The sequence below is a fragment of the Triticum aestivum genome, chromosome 2A (assembly GCF_018294505.1).
Source record: "Triticum aestivum cultivar Chinese Spring chromosome 2A, IWGSC CS RefSeq v2.1, whole genome shotgun sequence".
Taxonomy (NCBI): Eukaryota; Viridiplantae; Streptophyta; class Magnoliopsida; order Poales; family Poaceae; genus Triticum; species Triticum aestivum.
Genome location: NC_057797.1, coordinates 372971178 through 372984865, shown reverse-complemented (window position 1 = coordinate 372984865; position 13688 = coordinate 372971178).

Genomic DNA, 13688 nt, shown 5'->3' with positions numbered 1-13688 from the left:
ATCGTGATCGAAATTATATATATAATTTCTAGCCTCACGAAGGAGAAAACATCCCTCAAGCTTGGGGGAGGCTTAAATCAATGCTATATTCATGCCCCAATCATGAGCTCTCAAGAGAAATAGTCATGCAAAGTTTTTATGCTCGGCTTTCTCATAATAATCAAACCATGCTCAATACTTCTTGTGCTGGCTCTTTTATGATGAAGACTATTGAATTCAGACGGAATTTATTGGATAGAATTAAATGCAACTCTGAAGATTGGGACCTCGACGAAGGTAAGGAGTCAGGTACGACACCTAAGTTTGATTGTGTTAAATCTTTTATGGACACCGATATTTTCCGTAAGTTTAGCACTAAATATGGACTTGACTCTGACATAGTAGCTTCTTTCTGTGAATCCTTTGCTACTTATGTTGATCTCCCTAAGGAGAAGTGGTTTAAATATCATCCACCCATAGAAGTAAAAGTAGATGCACCTATTAAAGTTGAAGAAAAGATTGTCACTTATAACGATCCTATTGTTCCTACTTCTTATGTTGAGAAACCACCTTTCCCTGTTAGAATAAAGGATCATGCTAAAGCTTCAACTGTTGTTTGTAAAAGCAATATTAGAACTTATACACCTCCTGAGCAAGTTAAAGTAGAACCTAATATTGCTATTGTTAAAGATCTCTTGTCTGATAATATTGATGGGCATGTTATTCAGTTCGAAGGTGAAACTGCTAGAATTGGTAAACCTTGTGATAAAGATAAACATAGACCTGTGGTAGGCATGCCTGTTATTTCTGTTAAAATAGGAGATAATTGTTATCATGGCTTATGTGATATGGGTGCTAGTGCTAGTGTTATACCGCATACTTTATACGAAGAAATTAAGAATGAAATTGCACCTGCTGAGTTAGAAGTTATTGATGTCACAATTAAACTTATCAATAAGGATACTATTTCACCAATTGGAATTGTTAGAGATGTTGAAGTCTTGTGTGGGAAAACTAAATATCCTGCTGATTTTCTTATTCTTACTTCTCTGCAAAATAGCTTTTGTCCCATTATATTTGGCAGACCCTTCTTAAATACTGTTAATGCTACCATAGATTGCACAAAGAATGTTGTTACTGTTGGCTTTGATGATATGGTCATGAGCTTAATTTCTCTAAATTTAGTAAACAACATCGTGAGGAAGAATTACCTAGTAAGGATGAAATTATTGGTCTTGCTTCTATTGTCGTACCTTCTAGTGATCCTTTAGAACACTATTTGCTAGACCATGAGAATGATATGTTCATGAATGAAAGAAGGGAAATAGATGAAGTATTCTTTAAACAGGAACCTATTCTGCATCACAATTTGCCTGTTGAAATTTTAGGGGATCCTCCTCCACCCAAGGGTGATCCCGTGTTTGATCTTAAACCGTTGCCTGATAATCTTAAATATGCTTATCTTGATGAAAAGAAGATATATCCTGTTATTATTAGTGCTAACCTTTCAGAGCATGAAGAAGAAAGATTATTGAAAACTCTGAAGAAGCATCGTGCTGCTATTGGATATACTCTTGATGATATTAAGGGCATTAGTCCCACTCTATGTCAACATAAAATAAATTTGGAGGCAGATGCCAAACCAGTTCGTGATCCTCAACGACGTCTGAATCCTAAAATGAAAGAAGTGGTAAGAAAAGAAATACTAAAGCTTCTGGAGGCAGGTATAATCTATCCCGTTGCTGATAGTAAGTGGGTAAGTCCTGTCCATTGTGTCCCTAAGAAGGGAGGTATTACTGTTGTTCCTAATGTTAAAGATGAATTGATTCCACAAAGAATTATCACATGTTATAGGATGGTAATTGATTTCCGCAAATTAAATAAAACTACTAAGAAAGATCATTACCCCTTACCTTTTATTGATCAAATGCTAGAAAGATTATGCAAACATACACACTATTGCTTTCTAGATGGTTATTCTGGTTTCTCTCAAATACATGTGTCGGCTAGAGATCAATCAAAGACTACTTTTACATGCCCTTTTGGTAATTTTGCTTATAGACATATGCCTTTTGGTTTATGTAATGCACCTGCTACCTTTCAAAGATGCATGATGGCTATATTCTCTGACTTTTGTGAAAAGATTTGTGAGGTTTTCATGGACGACTTTTCCGTCTATGGTTCCTCTTTTGATGATTGCTTGAGCAATCTTGATCGAGTTTTGCAGAGATGTGAAGAAACTAATCTTGTCTTGAATTGGGAAAAGTGCCACTTTATGGTTAATGAAGGTATTGTCTTGGGGCACAAAGTTTCTGAAAAAGGTATTGAAGTTGGTAAAGCCAAGGTTGATGCTATTGAAAAGATGCCATGTCCCAAGGACATCAAAGGTATAAGAAGTTTCCTTGGTCACGCTGGATTTTATAGGAGGTTCATTAAGGACTTCTCAAAAATTTCCTGGCCTCTGACTAATTTATTACAAAAAGATATACCATTTGTCTTTGATGATGATTATGTAGAACCATTTGAAGTTCTTAAGAAAGCATTAGTCTCTGCACCTGTTGTTCAGCCACCTGATTGGAATTTACCCTTTGAAATTATGTGTGATGCTAGTGATTATGATGTAGGTGCTGTTCTAGGGCAAAGAGTTGATAAGAAATTAAATGTTATTCATTATGCTAGTAAGACTCTAGACAATGCTCAAAGAAATTATGCTACTACTGAAAAAGAGCTTTTAGCAGTTGTATTTGCTTGTGATAAGTTTGGACCTTATATTGTTGATTCTAAAGTAACTATTCAAACTGATCATGCTGCTATTAAATACCTTATGGAAAAGAAAGATGCTAAACCTAGACTTATTAGATGGGTTCTCTTGCTACAAGAATTTGATTTGAATATTGTTGATAGAAAGGGAGCTGAGAACCCCGTTGCAGACAACTTGTCTAGGTTAGAAAATATTCTTGATGACCCACTACCTATTAATGATAGCTTTCCTGATGAACAATTAAATGTTATAAGTACTTCTCGTAGTACTCCATGGTATGCTGATTATGCTAATTATATTGTTGCTAAGTTTATACCACCTAGCTTCACATACCAGCAAAAGAAAAAGTTCTTCTATGATTTGAGGCATTACTTTTGGTATGACCCACATCTTTATAAAGAAGGAGTAGATGGTGTTATTAGACGTTGTGTACCTGAGCATGAACAGGAACAGATCCTATGCAAGTGTCAGTCCGAAGCTTATGGAGGACACCATGCTGGAGATAGAACTGCACATAAGGTATTGCAATCTGGTTTTTATTGGCCTACTCTCTTCAAGGATGCCCATAAGTTGGTCTTATCTTGTGATGAATGTCCAAGAATTGGTAATATTAGTAGACATCAAGAAATGCCTATGAATTATTCACTTGTTATTGAACCATTTGATGTTTGGGGCTTTGACTATATGGGACCTTTTCCTTCCTCTAATGGATATACACATATTTTAGTTGCTGTTGATTACGTTACTAAGTGGGTAGAAGCTATTCCAGCTAGTAGTGCTGATCATAACACTTCTATTAAAATGCTTAAAGAAGTTATTTTTCTAAGATTTGGAGTCCCTAGATATTTAATGACTGATGGTAGTTCACATTTTATCCATGGTGCTTTCCGTAAAATGCTTGCTAAGTATGATGTTAATCATAGAATTGCATCTCCTTATCACCCACAGTCTAGTGGTCAAGTAGAATTGAGTAATAGAGAGCTCAAATTAATTTTGCAAAAGATTGTTAATAGATTGAGAAAGAATTTGTCCAAGAAACTTGATGATGCATTATGGGCCTATAGAACTGCATATAAAAATCCTATGGGTATGTCTCCATATAAAATGGTTTATGGAAAAGCATGTCACTTACCTCTCGAACTAGAACACAAGGCATATTGGGCTATTAAAGAGCTCAATTATGATTTTAAACTTGCCAGTGAAAAGAGGTTATTTGATATTAGCTTACTCGATGAATGGAGAACCCAAGCCTACGAAACTGCCAAGTTGTTTAAGGAAAAAATTAAAAGATGGCATGATAAAAGGATACAAAAGCGTGAGTTTAATGTAGGTGATTATGTATTGCTATACAACTCTCGTTTAAGATTTTTTGCAGGAAAACTTCTCTCTAAATGGGAAGGTCCTTACGTTATCGAGGAGGTCTATCGTTCCGGTGCCATAAAAATTACCAACTTCGAAGGCACAAATCCGAAGGTGGTGAATAGTCAAAGAATCAAACATTATATCTCAGGTGATCCCATAAATGTTGAAACCAATGTTATTGAAACCGTAACCCCGGAGGAATACATAAGGGACACTTTCCGGAATGTTTGAGACTCCAAAAAGGAATAGGTATGTGGTACGGTAAGCAAACCGACTCCAAAACAGTTTTTAAGGCAATATTTCTCCGTTTTGGAATATTTAGAAAAATAGAAAAATAAGAAGCAGTCCGGGAAGGACACGAGGGCTCCACGAGGGTGGAGGGCGCGCCCTACCCCCTGGGCGTGTCCCCCTACCTCGTGGGCACCTCGTGCGCTTTCCGGACTCCGTTTTCTTACACGACACGTATTTTGGTCGGTAAAAATTCATTATATAATCTCTCGGGGGTTTTGACTCCCGTATCACGCAAAAATCCCTTGTTTTTGTTTCGAGCTGTTTTTCTGACAGTTCCAGGTTGTCATGTCGTCTTCAAGCGCCCCCAAGGACCAGTTCTTCGAGAAGGTCATCAACCCCTACCTCGCAGAAGTGCTGCAACACCCTCAAACCATTGAGATGCGTGAGGGGTTGTTGCACATCCGCGATGCTGAGGGACCAAGGAAGACCAGAAGCACGGAGGGAAGGCTCGAAGCATTGGAGCAAGAAGTTTTCAAGTGTCAGGAGATGGTGGAGCGTGGATTCGATTCCAATCACATTATGATCACGGAGTTCACCAACAACCACAAGATGGACGTCAAGGACATTGGGGAGGCCATCTTCAAGCTTCATGAGAAAAATGAGCACCTCCAAGCACAGATCTATGACCTGCAAAATCAAAACTGTGAGTATGAATATAGATTCAAGAGGATGAGTTTGGCTGCAGATTTGAGGTTTCAGGAGACTCGGTCATCCTTCTATGATGGTGAGCCTATGCCTTGGAAGAAGGACGACAAGCCTATGCCATCAACAAAATCACCACCGTCTCCACCAACGAAGAAGAATTGAGTATCTGGTATGGGCACTCCCCTTGGCAACTTGTAATGCCCTCGATGCGGCTATATCTCCCACGTGTCGAAGCATGACTTAGAGGCATAACCGCATTGAAAGCAATGTCGCAAGTGAGGTAATCTTCGCAAACAACCCATGTAATACAATAAGGGAAAAGATATACATAGTTGGCTTACACTCGCCACTTCACACAATTACATGAATAAAGCATTACATCAACCAGTTACAATCAAGGTCCGACTACAGAGCCAAAATAAAAGAAGACTACCCCAAATGCTACACAGATCCCCGATCGACCCCAACTGGGCACCACTACTGATCATCGGGGAAAGACACATAGTAACACGTGAGTCTTCGTCGAACTCCCACTTGAGCTCAAGCGCATCATCTGGAACGGAGTCATCGGGCCATGCATCTGGTTTGGAAGTAATCTGTGAGCCACGGGGACTCAGCAATCTCACACCCTCGCGATCAAGACTATTTAAGCTTATAAGTAAGGCAAGGTTATATGTGGAGCTGCAGCAAGCGACTAGCATATATGGTGGCTAACCTATTCGCAAAAGAGAGCGAGAAGAGAAAGCAAAGCACGAACGAAGAACTAGAGAACAACCTACGGCAAACATTACTCCAACACCGTGTTCACTTCCTGGACTCCGCCGAGAAGAGACCATCACGGTAACACACTCAGTTGATTCATTTTAATTAAGTTAAGGTTCAAGTTATCTACAACCGGACATTAATAAATTCCCATCTGCCCATAACCGCAGGCACGGCTTTCGAAAGTTCAAATCCCTGCATGGGAGTCCCAACTTAGCCCATGACAAGCTCTCACGGTCAATGAAGGATATACCTTCTCCCGAGACATTCCGATCAGACTCGGTATCCCGGTTCTACAAGACAACTTCGACAAGTTAAAACTAAACCAGCAACACCACCCAGATGTGCCGACAACTCCCGATAGGAGCTGCACATATCTCGTTCTCAGGGCACACCGATGAGCAAGACGTCGGGTAGGCCAGCCCAGAGTTGCCCCTGGTAGCCCCGGACATCGCTCGGTTGGACCAACACTTAGAGAAGCACTGGCCCGGGGGGGTTAAAATAAAGATGACCCTTGAGTCCGCGAAACCCAAGGGAAAAAAGGCTAGGTGGCAAATGGTAAAACCAAAGTTGGGCATTGCTGGAGGAGTTTTATTCAAGGCGAACTGTCAGGGGGTTCCCATTATTACCCAACCGCGTAAGGAACGCAAAATCCGGGAACATAACACCGATATGACGGAAACTAGGGCGGCAAGAGTGGAACAAAACACCAGCATAAGGCCGAGCCTTCCACCCTTTACCAAGCATATAGATGCATTAATTAAATAAGAGGTATTGTGATATCCCAAACAAAAAACATGTTCCAAACAAGGAACAACATAGCCATGTTCCAACAAGGAACAAACTTCATCTTCACCTGCAACTAACAACGCTATTAAGAGGGCTGAGCAAAGCGGTAACATAGCCAAACAACGGTTTTCTAGGACAAGGTGGGTTAGAGGCTTGGTTCAACAATATGGGAGGCATGATAAGCAAGTGGTAGGGTATCGCAACATAGCATAGCAAAAGAGCGAGATCTAGCAAGCAAATATAGAAGTGATTTCGAGGCTATGGTCATCTTGCCTGAAATCCCGCAAGGAAGAAGAACGAGTCCTGAAGAGACAAACGGATGTAGTCGAACGAATCCTCACAAACGCGGCATTATCGGAACTAACCCGAAGAAGCAACCACTGGACAGAAGAAACAACATAGTAAACAACCATCACATAAACATGGCATGATTGCACAATCAAGTATGATGCATGTCGGTTTAATGAAGCATGGCATGGCAAAGTGCACAAACAAAACTACAAGTTAAATGGAGCCGAATATGCAACGAGTTGCATTATTGGATGGAACACCACATCAATTATTTTAGTTCACTCCCGTTAGGTACTCAACAATATTAAATGTTGTTAAGCATGTCAAGAGGTGAAGCATAACAAAGCAATATCATCGAAACAATTTAAATGGGGCCGGATATAACAAATAATGAATCCGGTAAATCCCCATATGCCTTAGTAATTTAGTGCAACAACAATTTAAACATTTTAATTGTTGTTATCATGATGCAGATGACATGAACTAGTTTATGCAATTTTTAATTAAAAGTTGGCAAGAGCATTAAGAAGCATTTGTCACTGTGGTGGAAAGGAAAGGGGTGCCACGGCAACGATAATGAAACGGTGCCACGACAACATTCCGGTTCCGGTAACTCGATTGAGATACCGATGCAAAGGAGAAGTGTGCGGATGCGTGCAAAAGATGGTGGGGCGCTCCCGGATACCGGATGTCCCATGAATCGACGAAGGTGTCAAACGAGGGAACAACTAACGTTCACGGGCGGATTACAACAATCAACATGCATTCGTTCCACGGATCATCGTCTCGACGGTTATACCTTTTGGAGCGTGCTTTATCGGAGCCGTTCGGGTCGAGCGATGTAGTCGTTCACGATCGTCGTGGGAAGTAGTGGTACTCGGCGATGGAAGCAGAAGTAGTTGTTCACGGTTCATTGTGGGAAGTAGTCATTCTCGTGGCGACGGTAGTCATTCACGTTCTTTGTCTCACAAGTTTCCGTAGATGTTCAGGGGCACGGCGAGAAACTCGGCATTTCGGTGCGATGTAGGGGTACATGTCGAAGGTCGTCGTGGTACTTGGTGTAACATAGGTCTTCGGGGTCGTCAGGCACACATTCACATTGTGGTTGTACACGTCGACGGTCTTATCGAAACCTCGTCAATGTTCGAGATCCACCTTGGCGATCCGAAGGGGTACTTGGCGTCATGGTACTTGGGTCTTCGGACTTGCCGGTCTCAGTTCTTGCGACGGTAGTGGTACAAGGTCGTCGTGGACTTGATGTCTTGACAAAACGAAGGGATTACTCGGCAAAAACCATGTTCTTCGGAGGTCGATGGTAGTGGTACACGTATCAACATGGTGTGGTTGTACTTGACAGGTCCATTCTTGGCGTGCAAACGAACACGACACGATGTACATGTGTAGTGGTGGCTGAGGGAGTCCTGGATTAGGGGGTGTTCGGGTAGCCGGACTATACCTTCAGCCGGACTCCAGGACTATGAAGATACAAGATTGAAGACTTCGTCCCGTGTTTGGATGGGACTTTCCTTGGCGTGGAAGGCAAGCTTGGCGATGCGGATATTCAAGATCTCCTACCATTGTAACCGACTCTGTGTAACCCTAACCCTATCCGGTGTCTATATAAACCGGAGGGTTCTAGTCCGTAGGACAACTTCATCATACAACAATCATACCATAGGCTAGCTTCTAGGGTTTAGCCTCCTTGATCTCGTGGTAGATCTACTCTTGTACTACCCATATCATCAATATTAATCAAGCAGGAGTAGGGTTTTACCTCCATCGAGAGGGCCCGAACCTGGGTAAAAACATCGTGTCCCTTGTCTCCTGTTACCATCCGCCTAGATGCACAGTTCGGGACCCCCTACCCGAGATCAGCCGGTTTTGACATCGACATTGGTGCTTTCATTGAGAGTTCTCTCTGTGTCGTCACTTTTAGGCCCGATGGCTCCTTCGATCATCAACGACGATGCGGTCCAGGGTGAGACTTTTCTCCCCGGACAGATCTTCGTCTTCGGCGGCTTCGCACTGCGGGCCAATTCGCTTGGCCACCTGGAGCAGATCGAAAGCTACGCCCCTGGCCATCAGGTCAGGTTTGGAAGCTTAAACTACACGGCAGACATCCGCGGGGATTTGATCTTCGACGGATTCGAGCCACAGCCAAGCGCGCCACACTGTTTTGAGAGGCATGATCTTGCTCTGCCGCCGAACAGTGCCCTGGAGGCCGCACGCGCACCGGTTCCTACCCTTAATCCGGAGCCTATTGCGCCAATTGAGGATGAGCGGCTGGACGTCACCTCAGGGGCTACGATCTCAAAGGCGATCGAGCCGAACGTCAGCCCCGCGTTCTGCGTGACCCGTGACTCCGAGGATCCGGATTCCTCTCCGGACTCCGAACCCCCCGCGCCCCTACCGATCGAATCCGATTGGGCGCCGATAATGGAGTTCACCGCAGCGGACATCTTTCAGCACTCGCCCTTCGGCGACATCCTGAACTCACTAAAGTCTCTCTCTTTATCAGGAGAGGCATGGCCGGACTACGGTCAGCAAGGATGGGATGCGGACGACGAAGAAATTCGAAGCCCACCCACCACCCACTTTGTAGCCACTGTCGACGATTTAACCGACATGCTTGACTTCGACTCCGAAGACATCGACGGTATGGACGACGATGCAGGAGACGAACAGGAACCAGCACCTGTAGGGCGCTGGAAGGCCACCTCGTCATATGATATATACATGGTGGATACTCCAAAAGATGGAGATGGCGATGGAACAGCGGAGGATGACACCTCCAAGAAACAGCCAAAGCGCCGGCGTCAGCGGCGCCGCTCTAAATCCCGCCAAAGCAAAAACGGTGATTCCGGCACGGGAGATAATACTACCCCGAATAGCGCCGAAGAACACCCCCTACAGCAAGATTCGGCACAGGAAGATGGAGAAGCCAGCCCTCATGAGAGAGCGGCAGACCGAGAGGTTGAGTATGATAACTATATGCCTCCCTCCGAAGACGAGGCAAGCCTCGACGACGACGAATTCGTCGTACCATCGGACCTCGCCGAACAAGAGCGTTTCAAACGCAGGCTTCTAGCCACGGCAAGCAGCCTCAAGAAAAAGCAGCAACAGCTTAGAGCTGATCAAGATTTGCTAGCTGACAGATGGACGGAAGTCCTTGCAGCCGAAGAGTATGAACTCGAACGCCCCTCCAAGAGTTACCCAAAGCACAGGCCGCTACCCCGATCAGAGGAGGAAGCACCTACATCACCAGCGCACGACATGGCCGACCGGCCACCTCGCGACCGCGACAGAGAGGCCTCTTGGCCCTCCACCCAAGCCATGTCCCGGCGCTGTTCAACCAAGGCACGGGAAAATGCGCCAGACCTGCGAGACGTACTGGAAGACAAGGCAAGACAAACAAGATCGATCTACGGATCACGCAGGCGCCCCACATCACGTGACGGTGATCTTCATTCCGGATACAACAAATCCGGCCGGGCCAAACACAACAGACATAGCTCCTTCGAGCTGCGTCGTGATATAGCCCACTATCGAGGCGCCGCACACCCATTATGCTTCACAGACGAAGTAATGGATCATAAAATCTCAGAGGGTTTCAAACCCGTAAACATCGAATCATATGATGGAACAACAGATCTTGCGGTATGGATTGAGGATTATCTCCTCCATATCCACATGGCCCGCAGCGATGATCTACACGCCATCAAATACCTCCCGCTCTAACTTAAGGGACCAGCCCGGCATTAGATTAACAGCTTGCCAGCAGACTCAATCGGTTCTTGGGAGGACCTGGAAGCCGCATTGCTCGACAACTTCCCGGGCACTTATGTGCGACCACCGGATGCCGATGACTTAAGCCACATAATTCAGCAGCCAGAGGAATCGGCCAGGCAATTCTGGACACGGTTCCTAACAAAGAAAAACCAGATAGTCGACTGTCCGGACGCAGAGGCCCTAGCAGCCTTCAAGCATAATATCCGCGACGAGTGGCTTGCCCGGCACCTGGGACAGGAAAAGCCGAAGTCCATGGCAGCCCTCACGACACTCATGACCCGCTTTTGCGCGGGAGAAGACAGCTGGCTAGCTCGCAGTAACAACTTAGCAAAGAACCCTGGTAATTCGGATACCAAGGACAAAAGTGGCAGTACACGTCGGAATAAGCAAAAGCGCCGCGTTAGCAGCGACAGCAACGAAGACACGGCAGTTAATGCCGGATTCAGAGGCTATAAATCCGGTCAGCGGAAAAAGCCATTCAAAAAGAATACTCAGGGCCCGTCCAGTTTGGACCGAATACTCGACCGCTTGTGCCAGATACATGGCACCCCCGAAAGGCCAGCCAATCACACCAACAGGGATTGTTGGGTGTTCAAGCAGGCAGGCAAGCTAAGAGCCGAAAATAAAGACAAGGGGCTGCATAGCAATGACGAGGAGGAGCCCAGGCCGCCGAACAACAGTGGACAGAAGGGTTTTCCCCCACAAGTGCGGACGGTGAACATGATATACGCAACCCACATTCCCAAGAGGGAGCGGAAGCGTGCGCTACGGGACGTATACGCGATGGAGCCAGTCGCCCCAAAGTTCAACCCATGGTCCTCCTGCCCGATCACTTTTGATCGAAGGGACCACCCCACTAGCATCCGTCACGGTGGCTTCACCGCATTGGTTCTCGACCCAATTATCAACGTATTTCATCTCACAAGAGTCCTCATGGACGGCGGAAGTAGCCTAAACCTGCTTTACCAGGATATAGTGCGTAAAATGGGCATAGATCCCTCGAGGATTAAGCCCACAAAAACAACCTTTAAAGGCGTTATACCAGGTGTAAAGGCCAACTATACAGGCTCAGTAACAATTGAAGTGGTCTTCGGGTCCCCGGACAATTTCCGAAGCGAAGAGTTAATCTTCGATATAGTCCCGTTTCCCAGTGGCTATTACGCCCTGCTCGGGAGAACCGCATTTGCAAAGTTCAATGCGGTACCACACTACGCATATCTCAAGCTCCAGATACCAGGCCCTCGAGGAGTAATCACGGTCAACGGAAACACCGAACACTCCCTTCGTACGGAGGAGCACACGGCGGCCCTCGCAGCAGAAGTACAAAGCAGCCTTCTTAGGCAATTCTCCAGTCCGGCCGTTAAAAAGCCAAACACTGCCAAGCGCGCCCGGAGTAACCTACAACAAGACCGCTTGGCACGTTCTGAGCAGGCGTAGCAATGCGGCCCCAACCCCAGCCCTCGCGACATAGCAAAACCAGTGCCTCGCGTACATAACTACGCTCTTGAAATACCATGGGCGCAGGGGAAGGGGCACAATAACGGCAAACCCAAAATACGGCTCAAAGACGTACTAGGGGCTGCCGAATTCTTTTTTTTTTAATTTTCTCTTACTTTCAGGACGCCATACTTCGGACGACCTATTTGGCAATTCAACTGTCGCACAAACGATGCAAGATCCAGGGAAGCAGACAAGCCATGCCGCATTATGGAACTCCCAGGTGGTCTCTGTTACGAGCAGTATACCTGTTTTGGCATACAATTCCGCGGCCTGCTCCTGGCCAGGACATGTTAAATAGCCCAGTATCTTTTGCTTATCGCACTACTTGTATCGTTCTGCTTTGATAGCAGCTTTCTATTAACAATGCATAGCTTTTTGTCTATTTTTTGCATTATCCTCCTTTCATATATATGTTTATTAAATGACATGTTGCACCCGTACACCATGGTACGGCAAACACGCCAGGGGCTTCAGTACCCCTCAATATGGTGTGAGAAGCCCGTACACTTTCACAAGTGCGGCACCCCGAACTTATAGCACTATATGCATCGGCTCCGAATCATGATTTGGGTCAATAGTTGGGTTTGCCCGGCTCCTATGTTTTGGTGCCTTACGTTCCGCTATATCGGCTAAGGTAGCACTAGGAGAACCACTGCGATTGTGCCCCAGTTGAGCTGGGTTAAGCACCTCAGTGGAGAAAGCTAAAACTGACTGTCATGATGAGGCGAGAGACCGGTCGCTGTTCGAGAGGTTTTTCGAGTCCCTAAAGACTTATGCCGCTTCGAGCGAGGAGCCGGCTTTGTCCGGCCAAGGCGTGGATAGCGCCCCGAACTCGGTCTTCCGAACTAGGGGCTTCGCCGAAATTTAAAATTATAGAGTTCTATGGCTAAGTGAGAGTGTTCAAGCATTATAGTCCGATTGCCTGGTTCGTTGTGCTGAGCGCCTCCCTCGAAGGACCCAACTATGGGAAAAAGAGCGCTCAGGTTTATCCCGAACACCCCAGCACTAGTGGCATGGGGGCAGAAGCCGACGACTGGCCATCTCTTAATTTTTTGATAAACGGCCGCACAGAAAGTAATATTTTAAATTCAACAAGCATTGCTTAGCGCATATGAACAAGTTTTCAGCGCACAGGATAAACACGAGCGAGTTCATTCAAAAATTACATCCTTGGTACACTCATCCGCCACAAGGCGGGCACCCGCAAGAACATCCTTATAGTAGTTCTCGGGCTTGCGATGCTCCTTCCCCGACGGCAGCCCGTCCCTCACAAGCTTCTCACCGTCCAGCTTACCCCAGTGCACCTTTGCACGGGCAAGGGCCCTACGGGCACCTTCGATGCAGATGGAGCGCTTGATGACCTCGAGCCTTGGACAGGCCTCCACCAGCCGCTGCACCAGCCCGAAGAAGCTCTCTGGGCCACAGCCGAACTATGAAGCCCTTCATGGCCTGTTCGGCCACCTTGTGGAGCTCGACCAGCTGCTTCAGCTGGTCGCTCAAGGGCACAGGGTGTCCGGCC